Source organism: Trachemys scripta, chromosome 1 (assembly GCF_013100865.1).
Source record: "Trachemys scripta elegans isolate TJP31775 chromosome 1, CAS_Tse_1.0, whole genome shotgun sequence".
NCBI lineage: Eukaryota > Metazoa > Chordata > Testudines > Emydidae > Trachemys > Trachemys scripta.
Genome location: NC_048298.1, coordinates 23,413,988 through 23,427,476, shown reverse-complemented (window position 1 = coordinate 23,427,476; position 13,489 = coordinate 23,413,988). Strand labels below are relative to the sequence as shown.

The following is a 13,489-nucleotide window of genomic DNA, read 5'->3' as shown; positions in this document are numbered from 1 at the left end:
CTTGCTTTTAACCCCTTTAGAAACATATATATTCTCTTAAATACCCATTTGACAGGAAGTCTTAAAAACATTAATCTAAAGAAGATTAAACATTTTCCACCAATATTCCTGAAGGAAGCTAAATAATTTAACAAGTGATCGTTCTTACCCAAGGTAGTAACTTAAAAGGGGAAAAACAATAGGACCTTTTATTTTTTTTACATAATGCTCTTTGAGATGACTTTAGAAAATGAGCAATCAAAAATTGCTCATGTCTTTAACACTAATCAGCAAGCTATAGGTTTTAGAAATTATTTATAGCTTTGATTTTAAACAAACTGAATGGAAAACTTCACTAACTGTATGCATGCACCTAAGTAACTGTTGTCTACATGTATGATATGCTCAATTAAGCAACAAAATTTGTTAGAGCATGAATGAATAGGCCATGGGATATATTTCACATGTTATGAAGCACAAAGCTTGAGCGATTTCAGAAACCCCCCAAAATTCCTTAATGGTCCATCAGTCCAGGTTCCAGAGAATCTTTTTTTTGAATCTTTTTTTATAAATCTATTTACCTTTTAAAAAAAAAGTATCTTTCTGTGTTAAATACTATGATAAAAAGTAAACTCTGCTAGCTTTATTGAAGCAAAGAAACAAAATTACTCTTCAAAAATCTGATCCTAAAACCGCTTCTCCCCCCCGCCCCCCAAGAGTAGTGGCATGACCATTGAGCCATCACAATTAGAGTTTCTCACTGTCGAGATGGAGGAAGATAGAGATGTCAGAGTGGAGTAAGGAGCTGGGCCAGCACATCAAATCCCTGTCAGTCTTTGCTTCTGCTCTAGAGCTATAGAACTCCTCCTTCTACCACAAATTACCTGGATTTCATGTCCCAAAAATCTGCAGATGCATTTTTTCAAGAGGTTATTTTCTTACTATGGCATCCCACTAACATGCTCTTTTCTTGATCTTGGCTCGCATTCCCATATGACCCCCTAATCATTCCTTTTCTCTGCACTTCACTACCCACTTATGTGTGGTCAGTGGTAATACTACTTACCAGTTTCTGAGTCTAACCTTTTTCTTTCCATTATTGCAGGAATATGTTTAAACAGTTTTTTATTCTTTAATTTTCAGTTGGCTTATGTATATATTTTCTTCTGTTCACTGTATCCAACTGTTACAGTTCTTGAATTTCCCCTCACATACAATAGCTACGGGAAAAGTTTGAATAAAGTTCCTGGATTGAGTCCTTTTTATCTTAGCTCTTCCTGACTGACAGTTCTAGCTTCCTCTGTTGAAGGTGAAGAGGTTTGATCCACTTGGGAGGGATTTGTGAATATGGCTTCTCAGAAGATAAAATAATGTGCCCTCTGTCAATTTAATTTCATATAACTGTTAGCCTGAGTTTTATCTGCAAGCATAAAAGTTTAATTGTGCATTACATATTTTGCCACAGCAACCATTGGTGTATATCTATGGATAAAATTATAATAAACTTTCATTTACATATTAATAGGGGTGAGATGCTGCCAAAAGGATTTTTTTTGTAAAAGAAAACAGGCTTATACAGGAAATGAAAAGAAATCCTTTAATGCCTCATTGGGTTGGGTGATCTTGGGATATGTTTACACTGTAATGTAAGCCTGGGCTCAGACTCAGGCTAAAGCCGTAACCCTTCCCCTTCAGTCTACATGCAAATCTCTTGAACTTGTGCTCTGACCCAGGGTCCGAGGACCCTGTGAGCATGGAGGGTTTGTCTGAATCCAAGTCAAGATTGAGACCCAGGGTTCAAGCCCTATTGTTTTGTAGTATAGTGTAGGGGTGTTTTGCAGCACCCCTCCTTTCCTGGACTCTGGTCCTTGGAGTCCACCAATAATCTCCCACAATGCTATGGGCCAACTTCCTTTGTCCTCTATCTCCCAAGAATCAGCAGTCGACTCCATGGAAATGGAAGCACCCTCCTTGTTCCAGTGCAGCAGCTTCGTGTTTAACCCCTCCATTTTATTCTGATTGCCAAGCTGCAAACACACCCTAGGAAAACCTTCGGTGTTTGACATCTGATCAGTATCCATTGCACTTTACAAAGCGTGCTGTTTCATGGTCATGGGAGCACAGCCAGATTTTGGCTAATCTCTGGTGCAAGGCCAGAAAAACTGGATTTTAGTAAGAGTACTAGGAGTGACCATGAATACCAGCTACTAGGAAAGAAGATGGTGGCACTGGAAACTTATCGGACCGGCGATCAGTGCAGAAAATGGTTTAAGCAGCTCAAGAGTACCAGAAAACCAGGGACCACAAACACATCTCTGGCTGCTCACTAACATCATGCCCATTTTATGATGAGTCTGACCGGGTGCTGGTGACTGCACTTGAGCCGTCAACTGTGTACGATGACCTGGTAAGCTGGGATGGCGTCCAGCTGGTCCCAGAAGCCAGCAACGAAATAAATAGGAGCCAGTAGCAGGTGCCGAATGAGGCAAAGGAAGTAACTCTATTGGTGAAACTGGTCCTAGGAGGAAGCTTTGCCGCAGGAGCAGCTGCAGCATATCTGGAGGATGTACTTTGAGCTTTTTGTATGACCCCTTGGAGGAAAACCCCACTGCAGAACTGGCTGCCGAAACAGAAGAGGGAGAAGCTGCCCCAGAGCCGAGTAAGTTTCTGGGTCTATTTTTGTGTTTGTTAATATAAGAATGGGAGCAATTTCTATTGTAAGAACCAATACAAAAGAGAGAAGCCCTAGATAGAAGCGTGTATCCATGAATGGCGGATTGCATGCCAGTGCCATGGGGTCACAATGCCACCCTCCCCACCACAGGGAATTCAAAGTAGAGACTAGGAAACACAAACAGTAAAACAAGCATATAAAAAGAGAATTTTTACTGGGAAGGTGCACATTTTTTCTGATAAATTCCAGTTTGTTAAAATAATAAACTGATATTACTTTCCTTGTATGTATATCGCTCAATACACTGAGTTGGTAACAAGCTGCCTGAAAGGACTGAACTGTATGGTGGAGAAGAGGTTCAAATGTAGTTAATTTCTTTTAAATGTAGTCTATATATTCCATGGCTGATGAGACCGCTCGTTCCAAATATGACTGGGGAGGTTGAATTCAGTCCATAAATTTGCCAGGGGAGGGAGGGAGTAGCTGTCTCTTTTCATGCAGTCCTAAAAGACTGTGTCAGAAGCCATAAGGGAGGTCCGAAGCAATGTGGAAGCCCAAATGCAGCATCCTGTTGATTTTCGCCCATGAATTCTGACCCAAACCCATAGCAGGAACTCCAGATAGTCACATTTTGAGGAAAGGTGTATTTTTCAGGGCCACCTCAATAGTTTACCAGCCCACTCCATTTATGGATGTGTTGTTCAGTCACCATAGGTATGAATGCTTTGGTGGCATACACTTTTTCTCTCACTGCGATTTAACCTGGCTGTGTCCAAGGAGCTTCTGTGCTCTGGAGCAGCCCTCTGCCAATATATTGACATTGAGCGATATTCAAGACAGTAACCTTCTGTGTCTTGTCCTGTTCCAGACCGCTCGAACTCTACATGTTCCAGTACCTCCTTAACTTGCCCACATTACAGAAGCCTGACTCGTCGTACCCTCGCAGACTGTTCCAGGAGGAAGCATGATGAATTTGATTGAAGTTCTGGATTGGGCCAATAAGTAGCGTGAGTACCAAAGGCAAAGGGACTTGCGGCAAGAAGAAAGACATGCTGAGAGGCAAGCGGACAAGCTCAGGTTGGCTTTGCAGCTTGACAGTGTAGCAGCATGGAAGCAGGCACTCTTCATAGTTCCTGGAACAGGAATGGCAGCTAAGGGAGGAGGAGAGAGCACAACAGAGAGAATTGTTTGAGTGGCTGCTACCTCTAATGGCTGTAAAAGTGCAGGCTCCTGCTGCACCTGCACCATGACCTGTGTCCCCTCCATGGTACCTTGGCCTGCATTCCAGGAACAGCATGGACAACTCCATGGCTGGGTGGCCCATTCAGTGGGGCCCTACGAGTGACAGGACAGGGCAAATGTGTCTCATGTGGTCCTCAGTGCTGAACCTCTCCCCCATGGACACCCCTGTCCTGGCTGCAAGAGTGTGGCAAACATGGAGGGTGTCTTGTATATAGTTCAACTATTTGCACTTGTTTATGCACTTTTCTCTTGGTTATTTTTAAAGCTTTTGGTGTTGCTGCTGATTCGGTGTGCTAAAGGCAGCTGGCCTGTTAGGCAACGGTTTAATATTGTACTTCTCCAATACATGTCTGAAAATAAAGGTTTTCATTTTGTAAAGAAATTTGATTGTCACGGCAACACCTCGTATACTAAAAGTAAACGCATGATCAAGGACAACTGGGAGGTTGTATGCCAGAGGTGGGCAACCTTTTCTGTGTCAGGGGACGTTGACCCACCAAAAAAATCAGTGGCGGGCCACACAAGTTCAGCTCACTTACATGGGGGACATGGAGGTTTGGGACTTCCACCCACAGCAGGGCGAGCCAGCGCTCGCGGCTCCTGCCCCCCCCCCCTCCACGAGCACCGGCTCACCCCACCGTGGGGTCAGGGTGGGTAGCCCCAAGTTTCCCCATCCCCAGCGGGTGAGTTGAATGTGTGTGGCCTGCGGGCCAGATGAAAATGAGCAAGAGGTAGGTTCCCACTCCTGTTGCATGCAAAACCTGTATCTCAATACAGCTATAAACATCAATCCATACTGTTTTTCCCCCTCCCACCCCCGCATTTCATAATAAGCAGTCATGTCATTCAGAAGTACAGTACATGGTGATCAAATCCCCTCCCACAGAAGCAATCAATGCTCTACCCCTCACCTCCCCCGCAACAAGCACATTCATAAACATACTAGTCTCCCTCTGCCACTGGCCCATGCCAGTCCATAATGTGGGAACACAAAGCATCCCTAATTTCTGTTGCCCAGGTATATCCAGCTGCAGCTGTGTTAGACACTTAGCCACAAAAGTGCACCTCTGTCATATTTCCATTTGGGGAAATGGCTCACCTTTGGCTTCACAAAGATTATGAAGAGCACTGCAAGCCACAATAATGTGGACAGCATTGGTGACACTGGAATCTAAACAGGTCTGTAAATATTGCCAGCAGGATTTCAATAGGTCAAACGCACATTCCATCACCACTCTGCACCTGCTGAGACTGTAATTAAACCTTCTTTTGCCAGGGCCTCTAAGATCAGGGTATGGTTTCACAAAGCAAAAAGGGAAATGCTGGGTCCCTGAGAATAACTGTGAGGATAGTAACTCTGTTTATGACAGTCATATGGTGGGAATCATGTCCCAGCCTGTCCAAAAATGTAGACTACCAGTTGGTGGAAAACCCTGGTATCATGAACTTTTCCAGAGCAGTCAGCATTGAGGTTCATAATTCGGCCTCTGTTGTCCACAAGGTCCTTCATAACTAAGGAGTAAGACCCTTTGTGGTTTATGAATTCATGTGCTCCTTGAGGTGAGCACACAATGAGCATGAGTCCCATCAATGGCCTCACTGCAGCTGAGGAAGCGTTGTTCCAGGTCAGCCATAAAAATGTTGGCATATTGTGGGGCCATGCGGGTGCCCATAGTGATGCCAGTAGTCTGGAGGTATATATTGTCACCAAATTTGAAATAATTGTGCGTGAGGATAAAGTCACAGAGCTCAGCAACCAGTTGTGCTGTGGCATCATCAGTGATACTGTTCCTGACAGATTGTATTCCATCTGTGTGTGGGATGTTTGTGTAGAGAGCCATCCATGGTGGCTAGAATGGTGTTTTCTGGAAGATCACCAATGCATTGTAGTTTTCTCAGAAAATCAGTGGTGTGTCAGAGATAGCTGGGAGTGCTGGTGGCGTAGGGTCTGAGTAGAGTCCACATATCCGGACAGTCCTTCAGTGAGAGTGCCAATTCCAGAGATGATGGGGCGTCAAGGATTTCCAGGTTTGTGGATCTTGGGTAGTAGATACCCTTAGAGCCCCGACCGGGGTTATTCTATGTTGATTTGTTCCTGTGTTAGTGTAGGGAGTGTCCTGAGTAGGTGGTGCAGTTTCTTAGTGTATTCCTCAGTGAGATCTGAGGAAAGTGGCCTGTAGAATTTGGTATTGGAGAGTTGTCTGGCAGCCTCCTTTTGGTAGTCAGACCTGTTCATGATGACAACAGCACCTCCTTTATCAGCCTCTTTGATTATAATGTCAGGGTTGTTTCTGAGGCTGTGGATGGCATTGCGTTCTGCACGACTTAGGTTATGAGGCAAGCGATGTTTTTCTACAATTTCTGCCAGTGCACATCAGCAGAAGCATTCTATGTATAGGTCCAGACTCATTTCAACCCTCAGGAGGAGTCCATGTGGAGTTCTTCTTGTGCTGTTGATAGGAGGGTATCTGTGTATCAGTGCGTTGTTCAGTGTTATCTTGAAAGTATTCTTTGAGTCGGAGATGGCGAAAGTAGGCTTCCAGATTACCACAAGACTGTATCATGTTTGTGGGTGTGGTGGGGCAAAAAGAGTCCCCGAGGTAGGACAGACTCTTTTGCCGGGTTGAGTGTGTAGCTGGATAAATTGACGATATTGCTGGGTGAGTTAGGGGTACCACTGTTATGGCCCCATGTGGCAGGTAGGATTTTAGACAGCTTACGGTCCTTTTTCCTTAATAGAGAGGTGACGTGTGTAATGTAGATCTCCTGTCTTATTTTAGGAAAGTCGTTTGTGTAGAAGATTGGTTATTTATGAAAGTCTCCAGGTTGGAGAGCTTTTTTTTTTTTTTTCTTGTTTTCCTGTTTGCTGTATAGGATGCTGATCAGGTGGTTCCTCAGTTTCTTTGATAGTGTATGGCATAATCTCTCACTGTGGTCTGTGCAGTATGTAGATAGCAATGGATTTTTCACCTTCAGTCCATTTGGTATGATGTCCATCCGTTTGCATTTGGAAAGGAAGATATCTATCTGTACTTGTGCAAGTTTCTTCATGAGGTTGATGGATTTCCACGCCATACGGCTAAATGCAGTGCCTTGCATGGTGTCAAGTATCAGAGGGGTAGCTGTGTTAGTCTGGATCTGTAAAAAGTGAGAGAGTCCTGTGGCATCTTATAGACTAACAGACCTATGGAGCATAAGCTTTCGTGGGTGAATACCCACTTCGTCACATTTTGCTGTTCAAAATGTCTTACAGGGTGGACCCAGGTTGACTCTAGGGATCTGTGCTTTGGTTTAGTGTCTCTGGCCCTGTGAGAGTTCAAACAGCAAAGAGAACTGTTTCTTCTTGTGAGCACCTTTATATGGCCTTTCACCAGAGTACAAACCAATGGGATGAGTGCTCCTGCATGTAAATTCTTCATGGGTGTATGGGGCAATCAAGAAAGCTTTGTCCTAGAGGGCTCCTCAGGTCTTGATAGTTTGTCTTGATGGGTGGTGAGAACCACTCTTCCTGTCTCTGTTCACAAATTCAGAGCAGGCATTTTTACAATTTTATAAAACAAACTTGTATCTTACCTTGCAACATGGAATACAAACATTACAAGTGAGATTAATGCATGCAGCAATTTACAAGCATTTCATAGTCTAAACATTAAACATATTCTTATAAAACTAATACCCATTCTGAACAAACCGAACATACAGGTGAGCTGGTTTGGTTTCCAGTTATGAGTTTGTCAGTTAACACCTATGGTCTTGGCTAGAGCTGGCACTTGGTTTATTAGCATCATGCCATTCTCTCAAAGCCAGCGATTACTTAAGGAATATTCTTTAATGCCTGTCATGTTGGGTTAAACCACACACCTGCTTGTCTCAGAAATCTGTCACCATTTTACCCATAGTCGACTTTCTAGCACCAAATGGATGGCAACGGACCTGTAACAGTCTGGGACAGCCAGCTTCTAAACAATTATAGCAATCTGCTTCTGGACTTGCATGCCTACCCCCGTGCATATGATCATACACAGGAGGGTCCGGGGCAAGCTGCTCCCAAATCTTCAGAAATATAGCAAAAGTTCTGTACCCTGCAAAAGTTATGGACCCAGTGCTGGTCGTCCCATCTGCATGGTGATATGATCTCACGAGTCTGTGCTTGTAGCCCTGCTCCAGAAGCACCAGTGTATGTAGCCGGTATCAGTGGCTATACAGAGTGTCATGAGCAGCATCAGCTGATTTGAGTCTGCCATGTCTGTCGTTGTCATCGTCCTGCTTGGTCGTTAGCTCTGTCATGTGCCTTCTGTGGGTCAGAAAAAAAGCCACCAAACTGCCCACCAGCATCTCATGGAAGCTTTGCCTGCATCTTGAAACAGAAGCAAAAGCCCAAATAGAAGTTCTGGAAATGGTACCGCCTCCATTTTCCTGACTCCAGTTGCTGGAAGCCCGCAGACCAAAATGACTGCTCAGCAGGATTTGTTGGGGGGAGTGTTCAAATTTCCTGTCATGTGTAGCCTGGACAATCAAGTTTTTCTACACTGTACTGCGAACGAAGAGCTAGAGTGGCCACATTTTGAGAGGGCACTAGGAGATCTGGGATACGGTTGGTTGGACATGGGTCTGCGTACCACAGTGTAGACGCCAGAGCCCCGGGTTCAGGTCCAGGTTAAAAATTTTAACCTAGGGTTGGCAATCCTGGATTCTTAAACCCAGGGTCCCCTGACATGAGTCCTGCTAACCCTGGGCTTACCTTGCAGTGTAGACATACCATTAGAGAGGAAGGTATCTTAGAGATGTGTAGCTTTCCAGCTGAACTTTAATTTGCTGCTTGTGTGTCTGCCTACAAATAAAGGTTTTCACAGGTGCCAAATGCTTACATAAGAATGGCCATAGTGGGTCAGACCAAAGGTCTATTTAGCCCAGTATCTGATCTTCCAACAGAGGCCAGTGCCAGCTGCCCCAGAGGGAATGAGCGGAACAGGTAATCAGGTGATCCATTCCCAGCTTCTGGCAAACAGAGGCTAGGGACATCATCCTTGCCCATCCTGGCTAATAGCCATTGATGGACCTATCCTCCATGAATTTATCTAGTTCTTTTTTGAACCCTGTTATAGCCTTGGCCTTCACAACATCCTCTGGCAAGGAGTTTCACAGGTTGATTGTGCATTGTGTGAAAAAAATACTTCCTTTTGTTTGTTTTAAACCTGCTGCCTATTAATTTCATTTGGTGGCCCCTAGTTCTTGTGTTATGAGACGGAGTAAATAATAATTTACTTTCTCCACACCAGTTATGATTTTATAGACCTCTATCGTAGCCCCCCTTAATAATCTCTTTTTCCAAGTTGAAAAGTCTCAGCCTTGTCTCTCCTCATTCAGCAGCCGTTCCATACCCCTAATTTTTGTTACCCTTTTCTGAACCTTTTTCAAGTCCAATGTATCTTGAAACCCACAGTATTCAAGATGTGGGCGTACCATGGATTTATATAGGGGCAATATATTTTCTGTTTTATTATTATCCCTTTCTTAATGATTCCCAACATTCTGTTCACTTTTTTGACTGCTGCTGCACATTGAGTGGATGTTTTCAGAGAACTGTCCACAATGACTCCAACATCTTTCTTGAGTGGTAACAGTCAATTTAGACCCCCTCATTTTATGTGTATAGTTGGGATTATGTTTTCCAGTGTGCATTACTTTGCATTTATCAACATAGAATTTCATCTGCCATTTTGTTGTCCAGTCACCTAGTTTTGAGAGATCCTTTTGTAGCTCTTCGCAGTCTGCCTGGGACTTAACTATCTTGAGTAGTTTTGTATCATCTACAAATTTTGCCACTTCGTTGTTTATTCCTTTTTCTAGATCATTTATGAATATGTTGAATAGGACTGGGCCCAGTACAGACCCCTAGGGGACACCATTATTTACCTCTCTCCATTCTGAAAACTGAGGTTTTTTTAATCTGAGTACTTTAGACTATTCCTACTGTTAGATGCAAAGCCAGAGCTTTGATTAATTTGCAATTTAGACTTATTTCGGTACAGTAGAACTCAATTACTTCAACTCCAGCAATGATGTGCTGGTTCTTTAGGATCCGGAGGGGGTGTTTTAATTACACAGGAACCTTTCAGTGAGCCAAGTCCTTGAAGCTCTCTTATCTAATTACTTGATAGCTTTGTTTGCTAGAGAATAAGTAAGACACTTGTAAAGGAACAGGATAATGGGAATTGGTGTTCAGTAGGAAGAAAAATGGTAACTTTTTTTCAAACCGAAAGTATCCTTTAGACCCAACATTTAAATGATGAAACTGATTACCGCCAAAATACTTCACAAACATACAAAGGTAAGGTCATGCTGAAAATGGGAAAATAGAAGGCGCGAGAGAAGGAAATTGGTGGTAAAGGAAACATGAGACAACGTTTCTACATCATCCTGATTTCATTTCTATATCTATAGAAAACACAATAGTTCTTAATTTGGGAGAGAAGAGATTAGAATGTCGATGATACAAGTCAAATTGCCACTTATTGTGAATGAAGCTGCATGCTGTAATGGCAAGTAATTCCTCTGCCACATTTCAAACTCTAAAGAACCTTTTAATACATATTCAGTTAGGCTAACATTAAAAAAAGTTCAAGAATCTGTTGGCTGCTAATAGCCCTGTTAGCAGCCATTAGTTTAAATTTGTTAGTGATGATTTTAAAAACATTCATTTAACTTTTTTTTTTTTTTTACTAGAAAATCACCAGTAGGCTATTTTTGATCATTCCTGATGCATGGGTATATGTTATAACCTATAATTCAGTTTCTGACAAGTTGAGCAAATTGTAGCGTTTCTCCCTTATGACTGAATAAGTTCTGATGCTTAAATAAAGCAGAATAATATGGTGTCTAGCCTCAGCCCACTTACATAGGGTTTAATGTTCCTATTTTAATTATCCAGAAGAATGCAGAGCTCAGTATCTATTTTTGGTTGATCATAGCAGCTGCATTCCATGACCTTGACATCACTCTCTTTTATTTGATGATAAAACTCCACAGTATGTTAAACAGAGTAACCATGGATTGAGGATTTTTCATTTGGACACTAGCCAGTCCTCATTTAAATCTGAACTACATTTTCCCCTTTTTAATACAGTTGCAATTTTCCACTAAGCACAGAGTGATTTAAAATTTAAATTGTCTATTTTATTAATCCTTTGGAGCATGGTTGGAGGATGGGTGTATTATAGAAATGCTTTTCCCTATTTGCATTACCCATCCTCTTCCTAATGTTTGTCATCTCACTTAGTGTTTATACATTTTAGATTGTAAACTTTGTTGAGCGTAGATTATCTTCCTTCTCTGAAACACCCAGTATGCTTTAGGGCACTATAAAATAAATTAGCTTGCGTTAAAATTATTTTAAAAAAGTAACAAATATAATATAATGAAAGCTGTGTAATGATTATGAAAATGTAGTACATCTTTACATTGAATTTCATTTAAATGCTATGAGGAGTAATAAGGTGATTAAGATCTAAAAGCTTTTCTCCCCAGGGCTTATTGTGACAAGTATTTTTTTTCCTCTGTGAAATCTATGTTGCTACATAAAAAACTATGCTGAACCTTTATACAAGTTATGAAGATAACTAAGCAGTTTTTAGTATCCTGGAAATGTCTCACCTACTCTGCTGGAAGCAGCAGACCTAAGTCATAAGGAGTTTTTCTTGTGCTCTTTTGGTTCACTGTCTCACCTCTGTTTTGTTTTTGAAAGGTGTCGTAATCTGAAATAGTATTTCATTGTTTTTAGATAAACTTTATCTATAAATTCAGGGACAAATAGACACTCTCCAGAACACGAAATAGCATATTAGAGTCTAATTTTAAAACCTTGTTCTTTAGTGGCTTGCTGAATGTTTCAGAAATTCATTTACATAATCTTCAAGAGTGGTGCAGCCTTCCTGTAAAAGTGACAGGCACATCACATTGACATTTTAACCAAAGTCTTCCTGAGGATGTGAAGAAACAAATTTATTCAAATATATTACATACCCAATCTTTGAATTCACATAGCTATGTTACTCCTGTTTGACAAACTATAACATCTTAAAGCAATGGCATATTACTTAAGAAGACAATAGGAACCTGTTCCTGAGAGGTGTTGATCATCCACTTTGCAGAATCAACGGATGTTGCAGTGCTCGGCACATCTCTGGTTTATGCTCTGAGAATTGAACAAAATTTTTCTAAAGAATGGCTCCAGTTAACCACTCTTCTCTGAATCACAATAATAAGGCTGCAAGAGATTTTTTGCCAAGCCATTTTTAACAAGCTAGAAGGGATATTACTAGATATCATGAGTTAAATTCATGTACGGTGAACCCAAACGTTAGAATCAGCTGTTAGGCCAAAAAAAATTGAAATTGCATTATTTGGATTTACTTATGCAGAAAAAACAGTATTCAAAGTCTGTCAAAATTCCAATTTTTTTCTTGCATCAAAATGTCCTCCTATGTTTCTTATGGAATTTGGCATGAAGCCTGGATAATAGATGTCCCATACTCTTTAAAATCCTTACCCACAGGTTTGAGTTCATCCTTCTGGGTAAAATTTGCTCACTCCTTTTTTTTTCTCCCTGTCCCCCCTTTCATATAGATATGACATCACAAGGGCAATTAATTGTATAAACCACATAATTGTTCTTGCATATAATCCTGTGCTTGACACATTTTTCCGTTGTAGTAATACCATCTGCTGAATGAAAGTGTCTTAATGCATTTTTCTTAATTTTACTGTAGGGGAAATTGATTCTTATTCTCATAGTGGAAAAGACCCCCCAATTTTAATAGCTCTGAAGAAAAACTACCTCTATATAACAAGCAATTCCTGTGTGTAGACTTTTTAAATAACTCTTCAGTCCATTTTAATTATTTTAACATCAAGAAGATCTGTTACTTCAGTTTCACCTTACAGTAAATTTTATTAGATACCTATTTTGTATATCTTATACACTCCTACCTAAAATATTTTTCCCTTTCTCAAAAACTACAAACTTTCTACCAACACTTAGTATAAATAGTATAAATTGTAAACTCATATGTCAAAATCCGCTCTACTAATTTCACTAAAACAAATTTGCAGAGGTGTCTTTGACCTTACCCCTGTCACTTTTCTCTTCCAAAAAAGGTAATATTGAAATTTCTTGTCAACAAATCAGATACTCCAATAGATGAATCTGTTCTTATATACTGTATGTAACTCACTGAAGCTATGCCATCAACATGTTAGTGTATAAACTAACCTTCAGAGTAACAAAAACTGAATCTATATTCACAATACTACCATCATTAAATCTATGGAGAAAATGTGTTTTGTTTAAAATATCTCTAAATGTCAAATAGACTTTTATTTGGGGAGGAGGAGGGCAACAAACTGAGCTAGAAGTTGAGAGGGATTGAGTACCAAAAAGGGTCTGTATCTTAAGATCTTTCCAAATATTTCTATTTTTGTTTAAATATAGGGAATTTTTCTTAGCTTCACTAAAAGCAGTGTTTTTAGAGGGTGCTTTATGCTCCTATGAATCCAGTTGTTTTTTTAGCCAGGATGGGCAGGTATGGTGTCCCC

At 41.1% G+C, this 13,489-nt stretch overlaps 1 protein-coding gene and 1 long non-coding RNA gene across 6 annotated transcripts in view; both read left to right on the top strand.

Moving 5' to 3' along the window:
• Positions 1-13,489, top strand: part of PTPN12 (protein tyrosine phosphatase non-receptor type 12) — a 144,942-nt gene that overhangs the window by 112,364 nt on the left and 19,089 nt on the right. The window lies entirely within an intron of this gene.
• On the top strand, positions 230-4,277 carry LOC117875071. The gene is made up of 2 exons (XR_004645176.1): positions 230-2,638; positions 3,522-4,277. It is a non-coding gene; the product is annotated as an uncharacterized LOC117875071 (long non-coding RNA).